General features: G+C 42.1%; 1 protein-coding gene across 7 annotated transcripts in view; it reads right to left on the reverse strand.

The window, feature by feature from the left end:
* LPP (LIM domain containing preferred translocation partner in lipoma) overlaps nt 1-21921 on the reverse strand; it is a 320606-nt gene that overhangs the window by 74365 nt on the left and 224320 nt on the right. Inside the window, exons 1-3 of one of the 7 annotated variants that reach the window (XM_030456342.1) lie at nt 8496-8500; nt 4784-4788; nt 3560-3563 (exon numbers count right to left, since the gene is read on the reverse strand). The exons of the other annotated variants lie outside the window; for them this stretch is intronic. The gene's annotated coding sequence lies outside the window, so the exon portion shown is untranslated. Of the gene's footprint in view, nt 1-3559; nt 3564-4783; nt 4789-8495; nt 8501-21921 lie in introns of those variants that run through there. 7 annotated transcript variants of the gene reach the window in all.

The following is a 21921-nucleotide window of genomic DNA, read 5'->3' on the forward strand; positions in this document are numbered from 1 at the left end:
AAAGGTACCCACTGACAGCTATTGGCCTCCTGCCCATGCCAGCAGCCTCAAATCACAAGTTTTTGGGCAGGCAGGAACAAGGTTTCCTCTGGAACATGCTAGGGTTGGACAAGCAACCAGGATCCTCACTGCTTACCTGCCCTGGCTCTGTTTCCTTCAGCAAACCAGAAATCCAGAAGGGGCGGTTCTGGCAGCTGAGCCCTCATTTGTTAAACACTGGCTTGCTTTGAAATAGGACAGTTTTGTAACTACTTCAAAGCTCTAGAGGATATCTTTCTTTATTTTTAAACTTCATTATTGTAACTATATCCTCTCTTAGCTATCCCTGCATTTTCCCAGTCCTATTCTAATCCTGCTAAGCTCTTAGTTTCAACAATCCCTTGCGACAGTGTTACAGAGAATTTGGACAATTATAACAATAAAAAGAACCCAATTTTTCTCCATTTTTACTTCACAGCCTGCAATTTTGCTTGCATACGTGTTTTACTTACACTGTGAAACTGGGATGCAGACAGGTGGAAGAAGAGTTATCTGACTGAGTTTTAAAAGAAAGACAACAGAACCAGAATGGAAAATCATTAAATAGCTGAGAGGTTCCCAGGACTTCTGAAAATCAGACTGCTCATAAAGATGCCTGTTTTGATTCTCTGGAGCTCAGGTTTTAGTTTATAGTCAAGAAAACAAAATCTTGGTCTCTGTGTATTGATACTGAATTCAATAGGAAGATTGTACATGTAGCCTAATTATTCTGTTAAATGGGTTTAGCAATATTTCTCTTTTAATTATTCAGTGACTACATAGTGTTTTATTAATCATCAAGAACAATGATAAACGAGCATAACTGTTTTGTCCTTTTTCCCTTCCCTTCCCATCAAGCAGCTTTCCTTGCTGTTCTTCACTTTCTTGCTAATGTTTTGATTCTGAAAGGGCTGGTTATTTTTTGCTAAGTGTTATAAAATTTGGATAATCTGTAAACACTGCTACCTGCTGCTTGCTTCTGCACTAAGCATGACTTAGTGCAAATGACAGCTTCCACTTCTATTATGGAGAGTCGTTTATATGTTCAGGAGATTAACAGGAGATGACCTAGAGTTTTATGGACCAAGATTAGCAATTTCTTGTTAGAAAAAGCAAACCAAATGGATCTCCAAGTAATACATTTTTAAAAATCTTATAGTTTAAGTCTACTTTTTCCTGACACATTTCAAATAAGAACACCTAAAAATTACTAAATTTTAATGTGCTTAAATATATATACAGAAACAAGTGCAGCAGTGCCTGATCTTGCCTGAGGCTTCTTGCCCCTATCATTACACAAATACACTTTACTTGTCAAAGCTCTTCTCATATGAATTATTGAATATTTCATATTCATTGAATATGAATATTTTCTCAGGGAGCTGGCTGGTTTGTTTTGTGTTTTCCTGTTAACCCCACTTACTATGGTAAGAGACATTGTAGGCACTTTTTTTTAGAAGCCAGGAACTCAAGGTACAAGCTGAATGGTACTACTGAGAGGGAGAATGAAGCATCAGCATTATGCCAATAAAAGATTGCATCATTTTGGTCCTATGTTTTTGGATCAAAGAACTCAGTCTGCTTCATAAAATTACACCAGGAGGTCCTATCCTTACTCGTCTACTTGTTTGAAGATTGAAGGCTTTATTCTGCCCTAGGCTGCTTTCCTTTCCACATCTCTCCAGGCTCAGTCAAACATTCCCTTACTCCCATGTATCATCACCAGCAGTGAAGACCCTATAGGAGGCTTATTAATGCCCTTCCTCTTTATGTCATAATACTGTAGGCTTCCAGGGCTGCCTTCAAAGCATTAATAAATTAAGCATTATGTTTACTACTATCAGCAGGTCAAACCTGCACTTCGAAGTAGAAACCATAGGCATCCATGGGAGATAACAGTCTCCAAGCCTTAGACCCAAGCTGCAAAAGGAAAGGCTGTAGATGTCTTGTGATCTTGTGGGCTACATAGTGCCATCTAGGGCTTCTTACCTGGGGGAGGTGATAGCCCTCAAGGTCTGCACAGATCTCCCTTGTGTAAACCCAAGTTAGCACTACAGAAAGATAGAACTGTGGGGCAGTCTGGTAGCAGTGAGTGGCACTCCAAAGCGGGGGCACAGTCTTCCTACCAATCAAGCAACATTCCTATCTTATAGGACAAGCACAGGGGCACACCTAGTAAAAATGGGAATGCTCTAAAATCCATACTGATGAAAAGAGATGTATTTGCTCACACAGTACAAAAAAAAAAAAAAACAAAAAAACCCGAGGCTATTTACTGCTACAACAAAACCACTGTAAAAAACTCTCTTCCAGAAGCAGCCTTAAAACACAAGTACACAACAGGGCTTTGTTCTTTTCTTAAGTTTTCCTTTTGCAAAACACTTCAACAAAGGCAGAACTCATAATTTGCACACACAATGAAAAATAACACTGCATGGTGGGCTTATACACTCCTCTGGTGCAGTGCCTCCTCTGGTGGCATCCACCCCGAGGTGCTGGGGGCTGGACTGGGTGTTTGTGCAGTGAGCATCACCTGCCTTGCAGTTCAGGTTCGTTGCCTGTTTGAAAAATAGGCTGTCCCAGCTGCACTGCCTTATCAGGTAACAAAACCAGAAGTGCTGGGGCATCACTTGTTTCAAAAGAAAAATAAATCTCACAGTTTAAATGGTACTAATTTTGCATGTGAAACTTGTATTCATACTGTATTAACAGTTTAAATATAGATTTCTTGCCAGATGCCTGAATATGCTAGAAAAGATACTTAAAATATGCAAATTGGTTTCTGTTTTAATACACAAAGAAACTTAAAATCACATCACTTTCCATTGCTAAGACAGGTTTCAATTTAAGTTTTTTTCATGTGAAAACTATTACAGCAAACAAACGGTTAACCAAATGTGTTTAACCCACTATCTGTAATCTTACTTTTAGTCAACTGTGACATGGGCCATCACACTTCCCAGGACACAAGTGACTTATATGAAGACTACATATTTTACTTAACATTAGAAGATAATATAGAAAAATTAAAGTAAAAAAAGATTCTCATACTGGAGTGGGTGCTTGGTTCAGCATCCATAGCATTGGAGGGCAGGATTCCTGAGCTTTATCCTCAGCAATATTCTTACCCAGTCTGATCCTGCACCCTGCTGTTATAAGCGGTGTTCATAATGCTCAGCTCTCTCAAGAGAATTTGAGAGTCTCAATGAACTTTTGATTACAAAATGCTTTGAGATCCTAGAACGAAAGATGCTGAATGACTACAAATTATGACTATTATTAATTATCTTTCGTAGCCAAAGTTGTGCCTCCTTTCACTCACACGTGCCTTTTTCTGTCTTGTAAGATTATAACACCTTCAAAACAAACCCTCGTCTCCTAACATGCCCTCAGTGGTCTTGTTGTATAATATAAGAATAATATTAGCAAAAAGTATTGTGTGGCAAAAGCAAATTGCATTCCTGTTGGCCTCACAAACTTCTTCCTTATTTTAGGACTGGAAGATTTCTTCATTTTTCTCCTGTTCGGATCACAAAATTACCTTTCTCTTTTCCTCATATACAGTTGCTTGTTTTTTAAGGGCTGTTTTTCTTTTGGCTTTTGGAAGGCCATGTTTCTTGAAGTGGCTTCTGGGAGGGTCCAAACCCCTTTTAACAAACTGAGTACAAGTAACTTTGGGAAGTGGATAAGGAGCTCTGAATATGTTAGAGAGTGTAAGTGCTGAGTATGATCCTTCATTTGACTTTCGGGTGACTGAGTCAGACGAAAGGAAGCAGAAGCTTAACAGCCAGTCCAGACTTTTGAATTCTGCCCAGGCTATACAGTGTGCTCACCCCTCAGCTGAGGCATGCTTCAAGGATGAGAAAAAATATTCTAAATGACACCTTTTCTAGTGATGTGGGAGAAAAGAGAATTCACAAATAATAATGAGAAGACTGCTACTCTTTAAAGTCTCAGAGAGAGCTCATTTGCTTGCACCTCAAGGACTTGTAGTGAAAGACAGTATAGAAGAGTATTAAAATGGTACCAAAGCAGCTCAAGACGTGTAAGCACTAAAGATCAGAATTTGTCCTCTTATTTTTGGCTCAGTGTATTTTGTAACATGTATGGATGTTCCTTGCTGAATGGGTTTATACACCTTTAAAAGACTGAAGCTTTACTGCATTTAAAACAACTGACTGTCCTCATGAAGAGCTCTCAGCAGGTATCTCTAGGTCTCCTGAATACCAGCTCAGCTATCTAACATCACGTCAAGTACTATTTGCAAAGATGTATTATTTAATTCACAAAGAGCAATCACCTAGTCTGTCAGTGTTGAGGGTCACAGCAGCTCACCATACCACCAGCAAGCCATGGCCTCTCTGTTACCTCCAGCTCAAGCTAGGACAATGGCCTCTTCATAAAATTACAAGACTGGAGATGATCATAATGACTGGTGATTAAAAACTTAAATGTCTCTCTTGTGCTTTTTGAAATGGAGATGACCACCAAAAGTGGGCAGTCTGCTTGCAGACCTAATGTTACTTACCTGCATTAGAGTCTGGTGAAGTGTTTGGCAGCGAGCTCAGCATCCACCAAGATTTACTTGCAGGTGCTCCTGTGATACTGAACACTGACAGGCAAAGGATACTACACATTTGCAGTAAGTAAAAGGGAGGTGAAATTAAGCAGCACCATCAGGAGCAGAGGGAGTAATGCACAAGAAAACAAGGAGAAAGTGAAGGGCTGGAGCTCCCAGTGAACATCATCTTGATAGCCTAAGCACTGCTGCTTTAGAAGAGATGTGCACATGCTTCACTATCAATTACCTCTGGATAATCAGAAAAAATATTTTCAGAACAAATCAGTGCCAAATTCTATACTGCATTTGGGGGAAGAAAGCCAGGGCAAACGCCTGTCATCTAGATTATTATTTATTTCACCCAATGTACTTATGAAAATGATCTTTCATTTGGCTCACAGCAGTAGAAATTTCTCAACAAAGTAATAATTCTCCCGTAATACAGTGCAAGGTAGTTAAGTATAACTCAGATAAAAGAAATACTGTCCCTGCTCAGGAATTTCCCACAATCATAGGGAGGTAAGAGATGAGAAAAGGGAAGTAAGAGATACGGAATGATTTTCCCTCAGTGAGAACCAAAGGCTGTGGATCCTTCACATCCCACCTGGTGGCAAAATCGTGGCAGGGAGGCAAAGAAGCAGGGGCTTTTTTGATAGCTATGGGCTATCAAAAAATGACGCTGGAAGCTTCACTGCAGCTGTTCAGTATTCAAAGGATCTCAACCTTCTCCTTGAAATCTGTTTGAACAGAAGTGAAGGTGTAAGTTGGTTGTGCTACTCACTGCTGTTGTGGATGCTACTCATCCTGCTTGTGGAGAGGGCAGGGGATGGCCCTTGGAGGAGAAGAGCCATAGAAGCAGAGAGGTCAAGGTCAGAGCTAGAATGAAGGCTCTGGCAACATGGAGAAAGAGCCAGGGGGAAGAGAAATTAGACTTTTTCCACACAAATATAACAATCAGAAAAGGCAAAACTACAAAGACAAGACAGAAGTGATGGCAGGTAGAGGAAAAGATCAATCAGAAGGCAGTAGGGGATTTCAGACAAAGTACAGCATCAGAGGAGAGGACAGGATGAGGCAGAGCGGATGGAGAAGAAAGAAGCTTCCAGAGCTAGCAAGAGCCTATGAAGAGAGTTATGTGCACCCACTGCATAAAGGAGAGTTGCTTAAGGAAGATCAATGTGCAAAAGAGTTAGATGGCAGCATCCTCAGAGCAGTGAGCAAGCTGGAATGCAAGAGCAAATGAAAAGTAATCAGCATCAACTGATGATACTGAAATAGCTCCTTTACACAAGCACTATCTATTACTAGCCAAAAAATACCAGTTTCAGACTATAGGATAAGTCAGATGCTTCTGGACATATGTGCATGCGTTTGTCCTAAGGCATCAGGGAGAGTGGCCACCTAGAGCAGAGTGCTACACTCTGAGCCTCACCACATTCCCACCTGGAAGGGTTAAATGTCACATCTCTCTTGCTCTGCTTCCCCTGCTGCATCTAAGTGCATAAACTCGTGTCAGCCACTGGCACGCTTTCCAGACAGACAAAAACTAGTTTGTGGTTATGATGCACCAGATGGTAAGTGCATAGGTGCTTGTGGTGTGGGGATTGTGCTGTGTACTGCAGAGTACCAGTCATCCCCAGGCCAGATCAGGGTAGGAATAAAGAGCAAGGAGAAGAAATTCCCTGCTTGTCAGTGAAGCCAGAAGGGGATGCAGATCTCCTGAACTCAGAGCCACTCTACTGCTTTCCCTCACCCTCTGCTTTGCCATCAGCTTTTTAAAAAGCCCCAGCATCTCGGCAGCCAAGCCAGGCTGTGTGCTAAGGAAAGGAATCTGAATTTCCCCAGCTGCAGCCTCTTAAAGGCTGCTGCCAGCCTGAGGGTGCAGCCCTTGCACTGACATACAGACCTAATGATCTGCGATGTTCAAGGCATCAAATGCTTGTAGAAACTCACCCTGCTCAGAAGGCCATGCTCAAGTTGTATTTCTGTGCTGTCTTGTGTGTGAGGCTGGGACTGACTTTGAGGAGGTCAGGAAGAGTCTGATGGCTCAATAAATAAGAGACACTTGGGAGACTTAGCAGAACTGACAGCTCAACAAGATCCATGCTTAGCTGTCAAAACATTCCTCCATGTCCAGAGATGCAGCTAAGAAGCCTGTTCCCCATACCTCCTGGGCTAGAGACAAACTTATCTCACTAATTGGTCAAGCAGTACTTCGAGGAGAATGGAGCAAACAGGAGTGGGTGGTGTGTGCAATTACAGCTGAGGAGACTGAGAGTTGCAGCAGGACATACTGTTGTGCCTAGACCACTCTGATATATTAAAAAGATCACTCTGTCCGTCCTGTTGAACCACAACAACAGAATCAGCACAGCACCCCCCTCTTCTGTTTTTTAATGATTAAGCAGCTCACAGGCTGACAGAGCAAAGGCTGAAGGGGAAAGCAAGGAGACATATACATATATATATAATTCTGCTTGCAGAATTTACTTGAAAAGGATGGGCTCGACATTCAGATGGTGCAAATCAGAGTCGCTCCAGGGATCTCACTAATTTACAAAGCAGAGGAGGATATAGCTCAGCATGCTAAAGTGAGCAACATACTCAGGTGTTCATCAGCAAGTTGAGAGGCACTATTTGAGTCAACAAGGTTGTCCAAGCCTGGCCCAGACTAACTGCAGCTCCCTGAGCCCTCAGCTGCATTTATCTTTCACAGAAACATATGACACTGGGAGAACACAAGCTCCCAGGCTGCCAAACCAAGAGCAAACACTGCACATAAAGACCCCACTCTCTAGAAATACAGATGATTGGAACATGCTTCCTTACAGGTGACACTCCAGGGCTTACTTAAAATCCTTGTCCCCAGCAACAGTCTGGCTTTGACAGATTCCTGCTACCACCTCTCAGCTCAGACTAACCTGTTTTTCAGGGCCTCCTCTCTCCTCACTCTTTTTGAGGAGCTGCCTCCCTCTTGGAGAGTACCTCAAGAGCAGGCACACCTTTTCCATCTCCCTTCTCACCTGTGCTTGTTACCAAGAATCAAGCATATTTCAAATGCATACCTATAAAACAGTTGTAAATGTCAATTTTTTTAGAGATTCCTTCTCCTCTTCTTTCCCTCAAAACTATGTATTCTGCTCTCCATGTTCCCTTTCTGCCTCCTCGCACTAGTTTTACACTAGTAAATTGGGGGCTCAGACCCCCTCCCTGTGTAGCACAGACATGTGAAAATCACTCATGTACTTTAGAGGGTTTGAAAAGTGGAGGAGGAGAAACAGTAAGGCCAGCAAAGTGCTCAAAGAGACTGCCTTAGGAAGAGTCTGAGATTTCTGTCACTGAGGCTTTTCAGAGTAGGAACAAACCAATATTTGTGATGAATGGCTCAGGCAGAGTTGATCCTGTCTCTGAGCAGCAGACAGATCTTCAAGTCTGTTCCAGTCTTATTGCTCATGCTTCTGTGACTGTGAGAGCAGCTGTGTCACATTCTGCAACAGAGTTGAGCAAAGCCAGCCGAAGGCCCTATGGATCATCTTCAGGACTGAAGATGCTTACAAAGAGCTCATGTGCAGTATTAAGCTATTTTATGGTTTTGTTCCAGACACTAAATCAAATAAACTTTGCTCAGAAATGGTATGACAAAAAAGCTAGGTCCTTACCAGGCATTGTGACTGCCCTTCTTTTACCATCTCCAAGATGCTGTATCTCCAGCTTAGACTTTAAGTGCCTGAGACAGCTCACATTCAGAGCACATACTGTATGGGCTGTAAATATTTCTGTTAGACAAATAGAGCGCTTCTTTTGTCCTGGTCTGTAGAAATGCTGAATCTCCATTAAAACCATCCAGAAACTAGGTATGATGCAGTGTGTCTGACCAGGAGCAGGGAAATGGCAGGCAAGGAAGCATTCAGAAAACCAGCATGGGTGTGCCAGACAGCAAAGTGTTCCACGTGTAAAGACCCACGTGTGTCTGCAATGGATGGAAGAAGTTACTTCAGAAACACAGATGCAAGCCCTCCCTGCAATACCACCTTATGGGGAAAACAAATGGTAGGGGAGCTATCTAACCTACCCACTGTGAAGTCTTTAAGCACCAAGACGGTATTTACTAGCTGGTACCAGACAACATTCAGGCAAGAACAGAAAGTCACTTTCCCAGCCCTCCTTGTGAATTGCTCCCATCTGTGCAAGAGAGCAATCCAAAGTCCTTATGCCCATGACAGCACTGCAATCACACGCTTCGTTTTTTAAACCCAAAATAGTGTGAGCCAGACCACGACAAGGCAGCACATCACATGCAGCTGCACTGATAAAGAGGAGACATTGCAAGCAGCTCTCTGGGGCGCAGGTTGCTAGGGAACGTCGTGAAGCCGACGCAGATTTCCCCACCACTTGCTGGCTCTTTCCCCTCTTCCCACCTCACTTGAGCTGTGCCAGCTTCTTCGCCCTGAGAGTGCTGTTCTTCCTGTCTGAAGTGTGCAAAAACAAATCTGCCAGCAACAATGGAGCTCGATTGCTTGGCATGTGTTCCTGGGGAAAGAAAGCTCTCCAGCCTTTGATTTTCAAAGGCAGACAGCTGATGAGTTGAGGGAGAAAAAAGTCTCTTGCCATTTTCTCCCTGTCTGTGTTATTTCATTCAACCTGTGCTAAAATTAAGGGTGGGTGGCAAGCCCAGGTGGTGCGACTCAATGGGCTGGTTTCGTGGGAGCTATGCCACCTTGAAGCTGGCAAGACATGGTGCCCTGAACACCATGATGTGTCCTTGGGGACCCCTCCTCTTGCCCAAACATGCTCTGTGGGAGCATTGTTGCAGGAGGCAGCACAGCTCTGTGAACACAGTTTGGCACTGCCATACTCCCACCACTCCAGTGGGCAGCAGGGCTTGTGAGGAAGGGCACACAAGCAAGGGAAGGGCCACTGGGGAACCAGAGGGATGGAAAGGAAACTTCTGCCTTCTCAATAAACAGCTGGGGTAAGGAGAGACCAGTGATCAAGAAGGAAACAAAAGACTTTCCAGTATTAATCAATCCTTAAACAATTTGACTGAACGATTAGGAAACGCAATGCTCCTTTCTGAGGCATTAGATTTATATTTAGATGTTGGGTGTTTTTTTCCAGCCTGCATTATTTTTAGCTACTAGTTCATACTAGTTTGATGATGTCTGCTATTGGATCGATGAAGCTCTCTCATGCTGGCACCTGGGTTGGACATGGGAATTCAAAGCCACATGTTTTTCACCCCAGGATGCAGCCTATTGATGGAGCCCCTAACTGCAGCATGAGACAGCATGAGAGTGGCTGGTTCCACAGACATGTCCTTACACACCAAAGCTGTGGGGCTGGTCAAATGTCCTTCAGTACCCACAAGGACTTAAACTCTGAAAGCGGCAGAGCCTCTCTAACTCCAGGAAACAACAAGAGAGAACAGATTTGGAAATGATTTTGAGAGATCACTTAATAAACCTCCTCATCTCAAGAAAGAGGAAAAGAATGTGTGTGAGGACCTACTACACACATTAATTCTGGGGTGACAAAGAAGCATTTCATTTTCCTAGTAACATCACAGCACCAATCTTGGCTGTCCACAGTGTCTGTACTCACAATACCCCTAGACAAGGGGAAACTCATGTAATCCCCAGGGCAGACCAGACACACTGTAGAAGGACCATCACCCGATCATCATGGTGAAGTGGTAAAAAAAATCAAGAAGTATAAAATAATGAAGTACTAATAGTATGTCAAAAGGCTAATTCCTCCTCAACTCCAGGTAATTTGTAATTAGACTTTGAGACAGGAGGATTTATGTTTCTTCTCAAAACCTGAGACTCTTACATAGTGTGACAGCATGCTTTCTTATCTCATGGCAAGCCAGGCAAGGATGTCAAGGTCTCATCTTAAACTTCACTCAGCAGCAGCACACCAATATGCAAATACCCTCCACAGACTTGTGTAATGTATCACATGTTTACCTCTAAACAAACAAGGATGATTTTCATTTTATGATGAAATACAAAAAGTTGAATGTACGTGTACCTGAGTACATCAGCATTCCTATAGAGAACTTGCCCTGCACCACTGCGTCATCCTCCAGTGACCATGCTGAATGACCATAAAAATGAGAAATAATGCCAGCATCTCCTAGAGTGATTGTGTGAACAGCACCAGTCCACCTTCATTTCACCTTTAATTCACATTTCAAAAATTATATTCATCTGCAGAGACATGCTAGGTTGAGACATGCCAGGTACACTTTATTCCTCAGTTCAAGCCATATGGTTCTAATAATAGTGGCTAATAAAGGAAGAGTATGTTTTCACCTGTAATTTTTCAAATCCCATCAAAAAGTGGTGCAACACAGAACACTGCAGACTGCAGCAGAGCACATGTGCTCAGTCACATTTTGCACTGCTCTGCATTTGCTCTGCTAATGGCCCTTAATTAATATGCAAAACCAACTCAGCATCAAGGGCAAAAAGAAAGTAGTACAACTATATGTTTGCAAAAATGTACCTTAAATTAAAACAAACAAAAGAACTGCAAGTTTATTAAAAGTGCACGTTGGGATCAGAGCCCTGTAGCAAAGAGACTTTGGAAATAACCAGGAACAGAAGACATCAAGTTATCTAATGGGCTTTTGGCAATCATTTTACTTCAGAAATAAATTTTCTGGTAGTACAGAGACAAATGCTCAAGGCTAACCTTGACATCTTGGTCTTGGCATGTATCAGTAACTTCTGCAGTTAAAATCATTCACTGGGCACTTCCAGGATAGACAGCCAGTAGATTTCTCACAGAGGAAAATCAGCAGGTAGCAGCCATAGCTAACTCAATAAAGCTTAATGGAAAGGAAGTAAGGGCTATGGCTTGTATTACCACTCCAGTCTAGAGCTAGGGGATTTCCACCTAATTTATTGTGGAAAAAAAGTATCATTCACAAAGTCATCCACAGAGTACATACCGCAACACAGCATTTAAAATAATAAATAGCCCGGCATTATCAGACTTCAGATGAAAGAGTAAGAGGATATATTTATACTGCACATGACTCCAGTCTCTAAGGACGCACCTCAAGGCAGTATCAATGTGGTCTTTTACCAAACTGTATCCTTAGCCTGCCACAACTACTGTGCTTATCAGCCACAAAAGCTTAAGTGTGTGCAGCCAGGCCTGCCGGGGGGAAGCTGGACTATGGTTAGCAATCCAGAAAGCTTTGTCCCACCACTGAGGCACTTGCTGTCTTCCAGCTGCCTCTCACAACTCTGAATGAGTGTGACTGTCAAGCAGAATCTTCCAGGTGTTTTCTTGCTTATGGAAGAGAAAAGAAACCCAACAAGACACAGAGAGGTCAAGCTGGCAGCTGCAGAAGGAGCTGCAGCAGAAGGGTGCCCATGGAGATCCCAGCAAAACACACATGACTGGAGAGGATGCACAGGCTCAAGTTTCAAAGCTCACCTCTGGGCTGAGCTAAAACCATGTTCTCTGAACCCAACAAATTTGACAGTGAAGACAGTCTTGCTCCAAAGGACTGAGACAAGGCACAAAGCCACCTCAACAGCATACTGTTCAAGTAGAAGTCAAGACGTCACACCTACAGTTAGCAAAAGGAGACCTCAGTTCAGGTTAACTCTGGGACACAAGTTTCTTCTGAGGTCCATGTCATGAGTCACACTTGACTGTACACAAACCCATTGGAAGAGACAATCCTTTTGTCAAGGACTGCAGAATAATTAAGATCAGACTCAAATCTTATTAGATGCATGTGTAATTGGTTGAGGTGTTGACAATTTCAGTGCAGCACTTAAACATTAATTTCCACCTTACTGTCATGTTTATTGGTTCACCTCTTTAGCAGCCAGTCTATTACTTTTCATCTCATGAGTTAGGAGACCAGAAGATAATGGAAAAAGATGATATAAGATGACCATCTGCCTTATCAAGCAACTGAAAGTTATCTCCTATCATTCAGGGAATCCAGCTGCTTGTTGTACATGTATACTACCTTAAATCCAAAAAAAGGTTTCTGGCTGCCCCAGAGAAATTTCGCACACACAGTGAATGCCAGAAGTTTACATTCCTCTTCTGGGGTCAAGTCTCTTGATACATGTGATTCCTACTGAAAAGCATCCAACTGAAGACACTTATTTTAACTTCATAGAAAGAACTGTCATTGAAAAGCCAAGCCCTCTGGAAATGGAGGAGAAAAACAAAATCACATTGCTAATAATCTGAGCAGCTCATTTCAAACTATGCATTTCTAGTCCAAGATCTACTTTTCTCTTATCAGCAGCTTTTGGATTTTTAGAGCAGATCCCCACCAACACCTGCTCTCTCTGCTGAGTGAGTACTAGTGCTAGCATGCCAGCACTACCTCTGGTACAAGAACTATCTGACACACAGCTCACGGCTGCCTCCACTTTGCATCCCATGCACTTTCCCAAAGCTGGCTGCTGTGTTTTCAGCGACCTGAGAATAAATACTTGTTCCCTTCGTAATTAGATTCACAGTAAATGCAGGAAGCGAAGCAAAAAGAACACAATGTTCAAAGCTGCCACTCATGGTTAAATAATTAGTCAATATTACACTCAGATGCTGCCTCCAGTGTTCATGCCAATATGCAAGAGGAGGCATTTGTCCTTACATTACTTTGGCGCCTCGTTTCAGTAATTTCTATAAGCTGGCAGTTTGGCCTCAGCAGAGAATGGGTCATACCACTGCTAATTCAGATAGATTACTAAATACAAATAAGAATGGAGAGGGATTAAATGCGGTGAAGTGTTAACAAAGCTTGGGTAACAAATATATGCAAGAAAGCCTTTCACCTGATTTTTATAAAGCAGGCCTTGTCTAAGAACAAGGAGGGTAATTAGCTGATAATTAATGCAGAACCGTAATCCTGTTTGGTCTACATGTCTGTTACAGTTATAAAAACAGAAGTGCTATTGGTTCTTGATGAGAGGGATTCGGTTGCCTCTCCACACTGCATAGAAGCTCACTCCTACTGCTCAACATTCCATAAGATCCTGGTAGGATCCTGAAATGCTTCCACAGTCTGGAAATGGAAGTTTGTTGAGACACTCTTCTATCTAGGTATTTATGTTGCTCTTCCCAATGAAACATCTTATGTGGCTGTATTTTTCCTCATAGCATTTGTGTGCACTTGAAGGATCTCCTGACAGAAGTAATTGTGATAACAGAGTTAAACTTGATTCTTTTGGAACACCAGGTGAGGCCCGAATGGATGCTGCTGCTTGTCTAGCTAAGTTAACTTAGAAAGAATGCAAGAAACATTTTATGAGGAACAGGAACAAGTACAGATTAATTCCTAGAACGTTCCTGTGTCACCTGCACAGCCTTCCTAAAATTCCATCAAAGGAATGGTGACTGTCAACATTTAGCTTATTTGCCGGGCAGCTGCATATCTATCTAGCTCATACCTGGTTAAGCTGTGAATTTTTCCCTTCCACCTCATACCACCCAAAGGCAGGAGTACTACAAAGACAAAGTTACCCTGTTGTAAAACAGAAGCAAGAAGAACAGCTGGCTCTGACATACAACACCCCTTCCAGCTCTGCTGGACAATGAAGCCGATGGCTGGAAACTATCCACAGGGAGCAACATTACAATTTTAGGGAAAAATTGCTTTCAACGCAATTCACCACGACTGAACTCAGTAGGGTCAATAAAACAGCCACACACTGCAGATGCAGCAACAAATGGTGATCTGCAGCATGTATTCACTAATAAAACTGAGAGCATCATGGCTAAAACCAAGTGCATGTCTCACAAGCAGGTCCTGCAAATGCATCCAAGCAGCTAAATGCAATTCTAATTTATAGCGCCCATTGGGTATGGAGACTACCAAACACTGAGGTAGTGGGTGTCTGCCCAACACCCTGCACAACCTTTAAACATATGAAAGTGAGGGGAGAGGAGAAACACTGATAAAGGAACTCTGAAATTATTCATTTTGTCTGAATTTTACTATGTGTGCCTGACAGTGACTTCATTAATCAGATAGCTCACATCTGGGTTGCCACCGTCCCCTTGCTGCTTCATCCATCCATGCAGCTTGCTGGGGGAAAAAAGAGTGAGATGGGATCCAAATTAGAAACTATTTATGATTGTTGAAGTAGAAAATTAATTGGTTTTCTTTCTCTCCTTCCCCCATTCTGAAACATTCCTCCAAGGGAAATTTGTGCTGAGAAGTCCTTGTGAACAAACACATGGAGAGTAACAGAACACGGTCCATATGTACTAGCAATCAAAAATAAACTGAAGTCTGAAATGCATACAGTCAAGTGGATTCATGTCTATCTCTATGCCACGGTAACAGATGGTCAGTGAACTGTTACAAGACAGACCAAGACTAGTTAAACAGATGGTGAGTATTATTTTTATACTGGTTTATAAGTGAATATTTAAGTCTCCACTAGGTTTTCTGAATTACCATCAAATTACCACACTCCTGCAGTCCCCATCCAGCCAAAAAAATACCATGGAAGCTCTTATCCAAGGATGATACAAAGATTTTTTTTTTTTTGCTGTTGTTGCTACAGTAGTACCATGGCAAAACCCTCTTAAACCTGAGCAAAGGTGGCCCAACACTGCATTAATCTGAAGTCCTGCTACTTTCCTTAGCAGCCAGGACCTCTTGCTCTCCCACACCAGCCCCACTGCAAAGCTCAGTCCAATGGTGAAAGAGCTGCACACCTCCTCCACCTGTGTCTCCTCCTATCTCTTCCTTCAGCAGGCTTTGTCCTTGTTATTAAGTCATGAAGCAGGAAGGATATTAAGAGATGGAGCTCAACTCATCAGTGGGGTGGAGAGACACTAGGCAAGACTCACTAGGCAAGAGCCATTACAGAGGGGGAAAGGGAAATGGAGCATCTTAGAAAAGACATGCATTTAAAGACTTGTCCACGTTGAAGGAATGCATGGCAAAGACCAAAGGTACAGCAGACTTCCCATGATTTTTGAAAGCTTCTCATCTACAGACACACTGGTCGGGTTCACTTTACCCTTTCCAGGGTCTATGGAGCACATCTGGGTTCACAAGAGGGTGCGACAGAACAAAAAAAAATTAATTAACATCTCACAGTAGCCTAAATCCCATTCAAAAACCTAAACCAACATTTGCTGAAGATACTGACACACCTCTCTACCTGATGTCTCAAAGGAAACGGGCTTTTTAAAAACAACCTATGACAATGAGAACAGCCCGGTATTTCCAAGGTGGGCAGAAGAATACTGGACACAATTACATTCACTGAATTGCAAAAGTGAAAAAATTAAATTAAAAGCAATGCCTGTGTTCTGTAAGTACCCATATGCTGAAAGAATCAATCTCCTGACCACAAAATGCCTGGTTCAGACCTGCCCTCTACCTTTTTGTCAATTCCTGAAGTGGAGAGGTGCAGATTAGTTACCCCCACACACTTCAAAACTATTTTTTACAAACAGAGAGTTGCACAAAGATTTCAATTGTGACTAAGTCAGTCCTCCCTTCAGCATTACCCTGCTGCAATGAGGTGTGGTCACAACTGTTGGAATGGTGCTTGGTTTTGCAGTTCCATCATACAAATCCATTTTTTTCTTTTCAGAATGACCATTCTCACTGTTTGAAATATTGGTGACTATTGCTATGAAGCTGCAGGGTGCTGCCTGCAAGCCTCAGAAGAGCTTATCTTTACAATTCTTTGTAAAGCAGTTCCACTTTGGCTGCACTATCTGTCCAGCTGCCATCAGAAAATAGTGCTAAAGAAAAATTAAACTCTCATTTAAAATATTTATTCCTAATTTATTAAGGGTTAACTGTATCCCGTGACAAAACCCAAAAAAATTCTTATTGAAGTATTTAATTTACCTAACAGCTTGAAATCTCTAGGCTGAAGATTATGTGTGCACACATGCCTGTGTGCTAAGTCTTCAATTAAAGAAAATATAAAAGCTTTGCTGCTTAACCACTGGGAGACTTTTAAGCATTTGCAGCCTCAAATCTTTGCACATGAAACATTAATGGGGCAACCACACCTGGCTGCTCCACAGATAATGGTTCAGATAACAGTGGCTTTGTGATACCTGTCACTGGGCAACAGAGGTGGGGGGGCTTGCCTTGCATCATAGTTGATGACACCTTGTCAGCATGCCACGTTCTCCTGGTCAGTTCAGGAGTTCATTACATCTAGATAACACTCTTGCTCTCTGGCTTATGTTTATTAATGCCACACACGACTCGGTGATTCATCAGAGAAGATGGAGTGGTGTTCTGCAGCAGGAAGACAGCCTCCAGTTGATCCACTGCCCTGGTTGGAGTTCACTACAGGGCTTTTAGTTTCATTAATTTATTTATTACAATTCCTGAAAGTCCAGTGCTGTTACAGAACAAGCTCATAACTGCACCTGACAAACATTCAGGGCTTGTCAAAATTGGTTTAATTTGTATGTTGTGTAAACAACAGTAAAAGTTTGGAAGTTTAGCATTAGGTCTTCAGTTACTAAAATGACATTTTAAAATATGCATGACTAGAGAGATATTTGCAGAACACATTATTGTTAGCACGACTGATAGCTAGCAAGGGCAAATATTCTGAGCTGTGCTGCTGTGTGCTGTTCCAGGCACAGGGTAGCAACCTTCTGCTGCTCTCTTAGCCCAAGTATCATAGTTCAGTGCATTCTGATGTGGATACTAATTTTCTGAGACTCTCTGGAAATTACACGAAAAAGTCTTCAAAGTTTTGCTGGGTAGTTTAAAATAAACTCAACTGAGGAACTGCCAGTACCATAACCACTTGCAAAATTTTTGAGGGCTTTAGGCCTGATGCACAAGAGGTCAACCTTTTGAGATCTTTTGCATTAAACTTATATTACTTTTACTTCTTTCACTTGGGTAGGCTTGCAACATCCCATTTCCCCTCCTTCCGTCTCAGTCATTTTAACATACCCTCTCCATGCTCTGCTTTGGCTACCAGCAGAAAAGAGTTGCTGGGAGAAGAAGACCAAGATTTCCCAAGAATACAGCTCTAAATATATAGTATATATACATATAATACATACAACACACACATATACATTTAGAATAGTTATATAAAAACACACCCCTATAAAGCATCTAAATCATCAACCAAGAAGCCTCAGTGCAGCAAGCCAGCAGTGCTAACAGGACTGAGCATTTAGATCTGGTCACTTGTCTTTGTGCTTGACACAGATGCAGGACATTCCACCTTGGCCCTGAGTTTCTAAACTCATCTCTGAGAACAACAGCATCCAGACACTGCAGCTGTGACCCTATTGGACAGCAAGGCACAAAGGAAAGAACAGCTCTGCACTTTGTACGAAGACACATGACAGTTCTAAGCTGCTGTCTTTGATATAGAACATGCAAGTTTTATAGGGACTCTGGTTGAGTATGAGAATGAGATTTTGTGAAAAACACAAAAGAAGAAACTTAGAAACTCAAGAGTAACTGTTCCAACGAATGAAGATAGAGGATACACAAGATAACTATTGTTATAACAAAAGATAGTACTAATATATTAACTTCACCTTGATAAATATACTACCACAAAAACCACTGGGCCACAGTCTTCAGAAAGAGCACTCGGTTGAAACTTGGAGAATCAGTAAATTCTTGGTTTTGAAAAAAAAAAGGAAAGATACGTAAAATAACGTCAGAAACTAAATCCAGCTAAAATCCATTCCTCTCTGATATGGAGGTTTATTCCTGAAACACACTTTTTTGACACTTTACTTTCAATCCATTTTGGAGTTTTATAGTCTGGTGTTATGGTAGTTGATAAAGCAGTTATCTTAGTTGTTACAACTGTATCTTCCTCCTACCTAAAGCCATAAACTTTTCCACTTTTTGCAAAAAACTGCAATTAATCCATAAACTCTGCTACAGTTTGTTGACAGCAAAATATAAGTCACTGAGAGCCACTGGCTTGTGCAGAGGATCAATATGCAAATGGAAACTAGGTGATGCACCAAATAGATTCACAGAGGGGAGTTCATTGGCAATTTTCAAAAAATTCACAAGATTCAACCTTTCCTCAGCAAATAAAATTTTCAATTATAAACCACTAATATTGCAATGGAACTTTCCACTGTAGGATGTGAAGGAGAGAAAGAAACGGTGCTGTGATCAGGAAGGTCATGCTCAGCCCTAGTGCAGCCCTCCAGTCCTTAATCCCCCTTCTCTAACCTCTAGAGTTAAAAACAACCCCTTACTGTATATGGTGGTTGGCATTTGAGACTCTTTCAGGATCATGAAGAGAAGCTCTCATTTTGACTCTAGGAAGAAGGAATATGAACAAATTACCAGCAAGTTGGGTTTTATCTTCAATTTCTTGGACTACTGCACACTATCAAAAGCCTTTTGCTTCTTCAAACTCTGCAGTTTCTCTTCATCTGAGCTGTGAAGTTGTTTCATCAACAAACTCAATATAAACTCTCAATGACAAGTCTGGCAGATTTATGATTTTTGTCATCTTTAAATAGCCATAATAAAAAAAAAAACAAAAACTATTGGCAAGTTGCTGAATTCATTTGCAGGAACTGACACTTACTGATGGCTCTGCTAAGGGATAATGTGGTGACCTGCTCCAGTAACGAACAGATAAGAGCTGGTAATAAACTGAAAGGGGAAAAGGACTTTAGGTCAAACATGTTCAAAATCACATGCCTGAAGTCAAGTGCTTTGAAATGCATCTATAAACACTAAATCAGAGGTTAGCTTTTCTGCTGCATCCCTGCAGGCCCCACTGAAGTCAAGTGCGTTATTCTGTGGAAAGTCATTCCTCAGTCGTCTTCTTCAGTAGCCAAATATAGATGTATATGTCTAATTGATGGGTGCCAGGGAGAAAAAACTGGCCTCAAAGGAAAGAAAATTGAGAAGAGGGATTGCTATGTGTTACAGCTACAGTATCACTCTTTCACTGCACTTGTAATGAGAAAGATAAGTTTCCAACTTGTGCTAGCAAAGCTATGGTTCAAGGCCTTGATTTTCGTTCATAGAAAAAAATAAATAAATCACCATTTGGCAACAGAACTGTCAATTTCCTTCTTCTTATGAACAGAGAAGACAAAGCTGCTCAAGTCTCAAAGCCTCACAAATACTCTCCTAAAACCAGCACAGCTCACCACCCCCACAGCAGGTCTGTATCTCTACTGACATCAGACCTGGTATGGAGGAAACCCTGACAGGGCTGGCTGGACAAACGTATGCTGGGAGAGCCTGAGTGGCCTTGTGGCAGCAGACCAGCAGGAACTCAGGTCAGAAGCCCAGCAGATATTTGGTATCAACAGTGGGATACCCAAACAGAAGTGGCCCTTGCCAGGTAAAATGTCTGGGAGATACTCCCTGGGATACACTTAATCCTACTTCACATTTCTAAGATTCAATGAACTGAGGCATCTTGGGTGATGCCAAGGCATCTGGCTGTTCCCTCAAGAATGTATATTTTTGGCAGAGAGACATCCAAATTGCTCCTCTCTGCCAGCAAGAAAGACTTTTAAATACCTTTGCTGCTCTCCATGCTGTAAATCAAGAGGGAAAGCAAAGCCAGAAAGAGGAGACAAATGAGGGCACCTATTAGTTATATTCAACCATCACTGGGATGTTTCCCTACTCTCTCTCCCTGCCTCTTTCCACTCAGTCACTTGGTGACTCCCATTATGCCTGTAACTGATGGTCAATGTCACCCCATTTGTTCCATGCTCCCCACAGCTGGAGGACACAGCAGGTAGGAAATAATACCCAATCCCTAATAAAGGCCACAGATGCACAGGGCTGGGCAATCATGACTGTTTCTCTCCAAAGTACCCTTTCTGCAATGCCACCAAAGAGCAAGCCAGTCAGGGGCTGACCAGTTTGGATACTGCCCTACGGAGCTGCTGTCCTGTGATAAAGCAGAGTTAGGGTGGTGACCACATTGTTAAAATTTTGCTTTCAGCAGTGGTTGGGTGTTGTTGGGTACCAAATACCTCAGTCTGTTCCCATAACGTGACCCAAAACCCCCAAAAATCCAGTGATTATGGATCTTTCTTCTGAATTTATTTGACTTTGCACCAAACCCTATCAGCATGACAGTCAGTGGTGGGTTCTCAACATGGACAAAAAGCAGGCAGTGGATGTATGAGATTGAAGACAAACACCAGTCAGATGCAATCAAGGTCCCAGTTGAGACAGCTATGCTCCACTCAGACATCTGGACAGACACAGTGTCAGAAAGGAGAAGGGTTATGAACACAGCAAAAAAGTAACTGCAGCCACAGTCAGGTGAGTAAGTAATGGATCCTGAGCAAGCTACATTCAGATAACCAGGTAGGAAAAGTCTATAAATGCAGTGAGCAAAGCCAGACCTACTCTAACCAAGTCCAAAGAAAGGCAGTATGCTTAGGACAGTCTCAGAAAATGGATTAAGCAAAAAGAATACAGTTAACAACAACTTTACAGGCTAACCCAGAGATACTGCAAAATAGGATTCAGCATCAGTTACTGACAGGACTTAAATAAAACATGACTCTTGATTAACAGAATGAATATTGAGAAACCTGAGTGAGGAGTGGATGCCAGAACCCACAGCCAGTGAAAGTTGTTACTCATCAGAGGACACGGCCAGACCAGACTTTGAGCATGAAATGACTGTGACAGGAGCAGTGTGTTTTTAATTTTAATGCATTGCTATTTCCTGCACAGTGTGGTTACAACAGTGCAGGTGATGGTGCAGCTGAATTGTGACACCACATACCACAAAGAGTAACTACTCATAACTCCTCCTGGGGTAGAAGAGGTGAAATTTGACCATGACTTTCATCTGATCAGTCTTAGTAAATTCAATAGGGTTGCTAAATGGACTGGAGAAATAACAGCAGGATAGACCCTTCCTTGAAGAAGTTGCAGTCTCTTGTGCTCAGGGCTGGGCTCTAGTAACAAAATCGAAGTGCAAACCTCATGTCTGTAAAAATTGTCTTGCAGGCAATAGGAAACTCTGCTTCATTAAACAGCAACTCAGCAGTTTGCACATGGGCTGTTTTGTAGTGCAACAGATTTAGGGATAGCAATGGCTTAGGTAGATATGACAAGTTTGGAAAAGACAATGACAGGAAGGTTTCTCAAAACTTTTGACAAAGGGGTTTGCAGTCATTTCTCTGTAGTTTCTTGTTTCTCACACTTAGCAGAGGAGCTGCATGCCAGAGCTCTGTCAAAATCCTCCAGAGTCACTCTAGCCTAATTCTGAGCACTGGGGTACCTTAAGTGCTGCCCTATACAACTATCATTTCAAAGCTACTTTTGCTCATGTTAGACATAAATCCTTAGTGTTCTGTTTTCTCCAAGTCTTTCA

Source organism: Calypte anna, chromosome 9 (genome assembly GCF_003957555.1).
Source record: "Calypte anna isolate BGI_N300 chromosome 9, bCalAnn1_v1.p, whole genome shotgun sequence".
In the NCBI taxonomy this organism is placed as follows: Eukaryota; Metazoa; Chordata; class Aves; order Apodiformes; family Trochilidae; genus Calypte; species Calypte anna.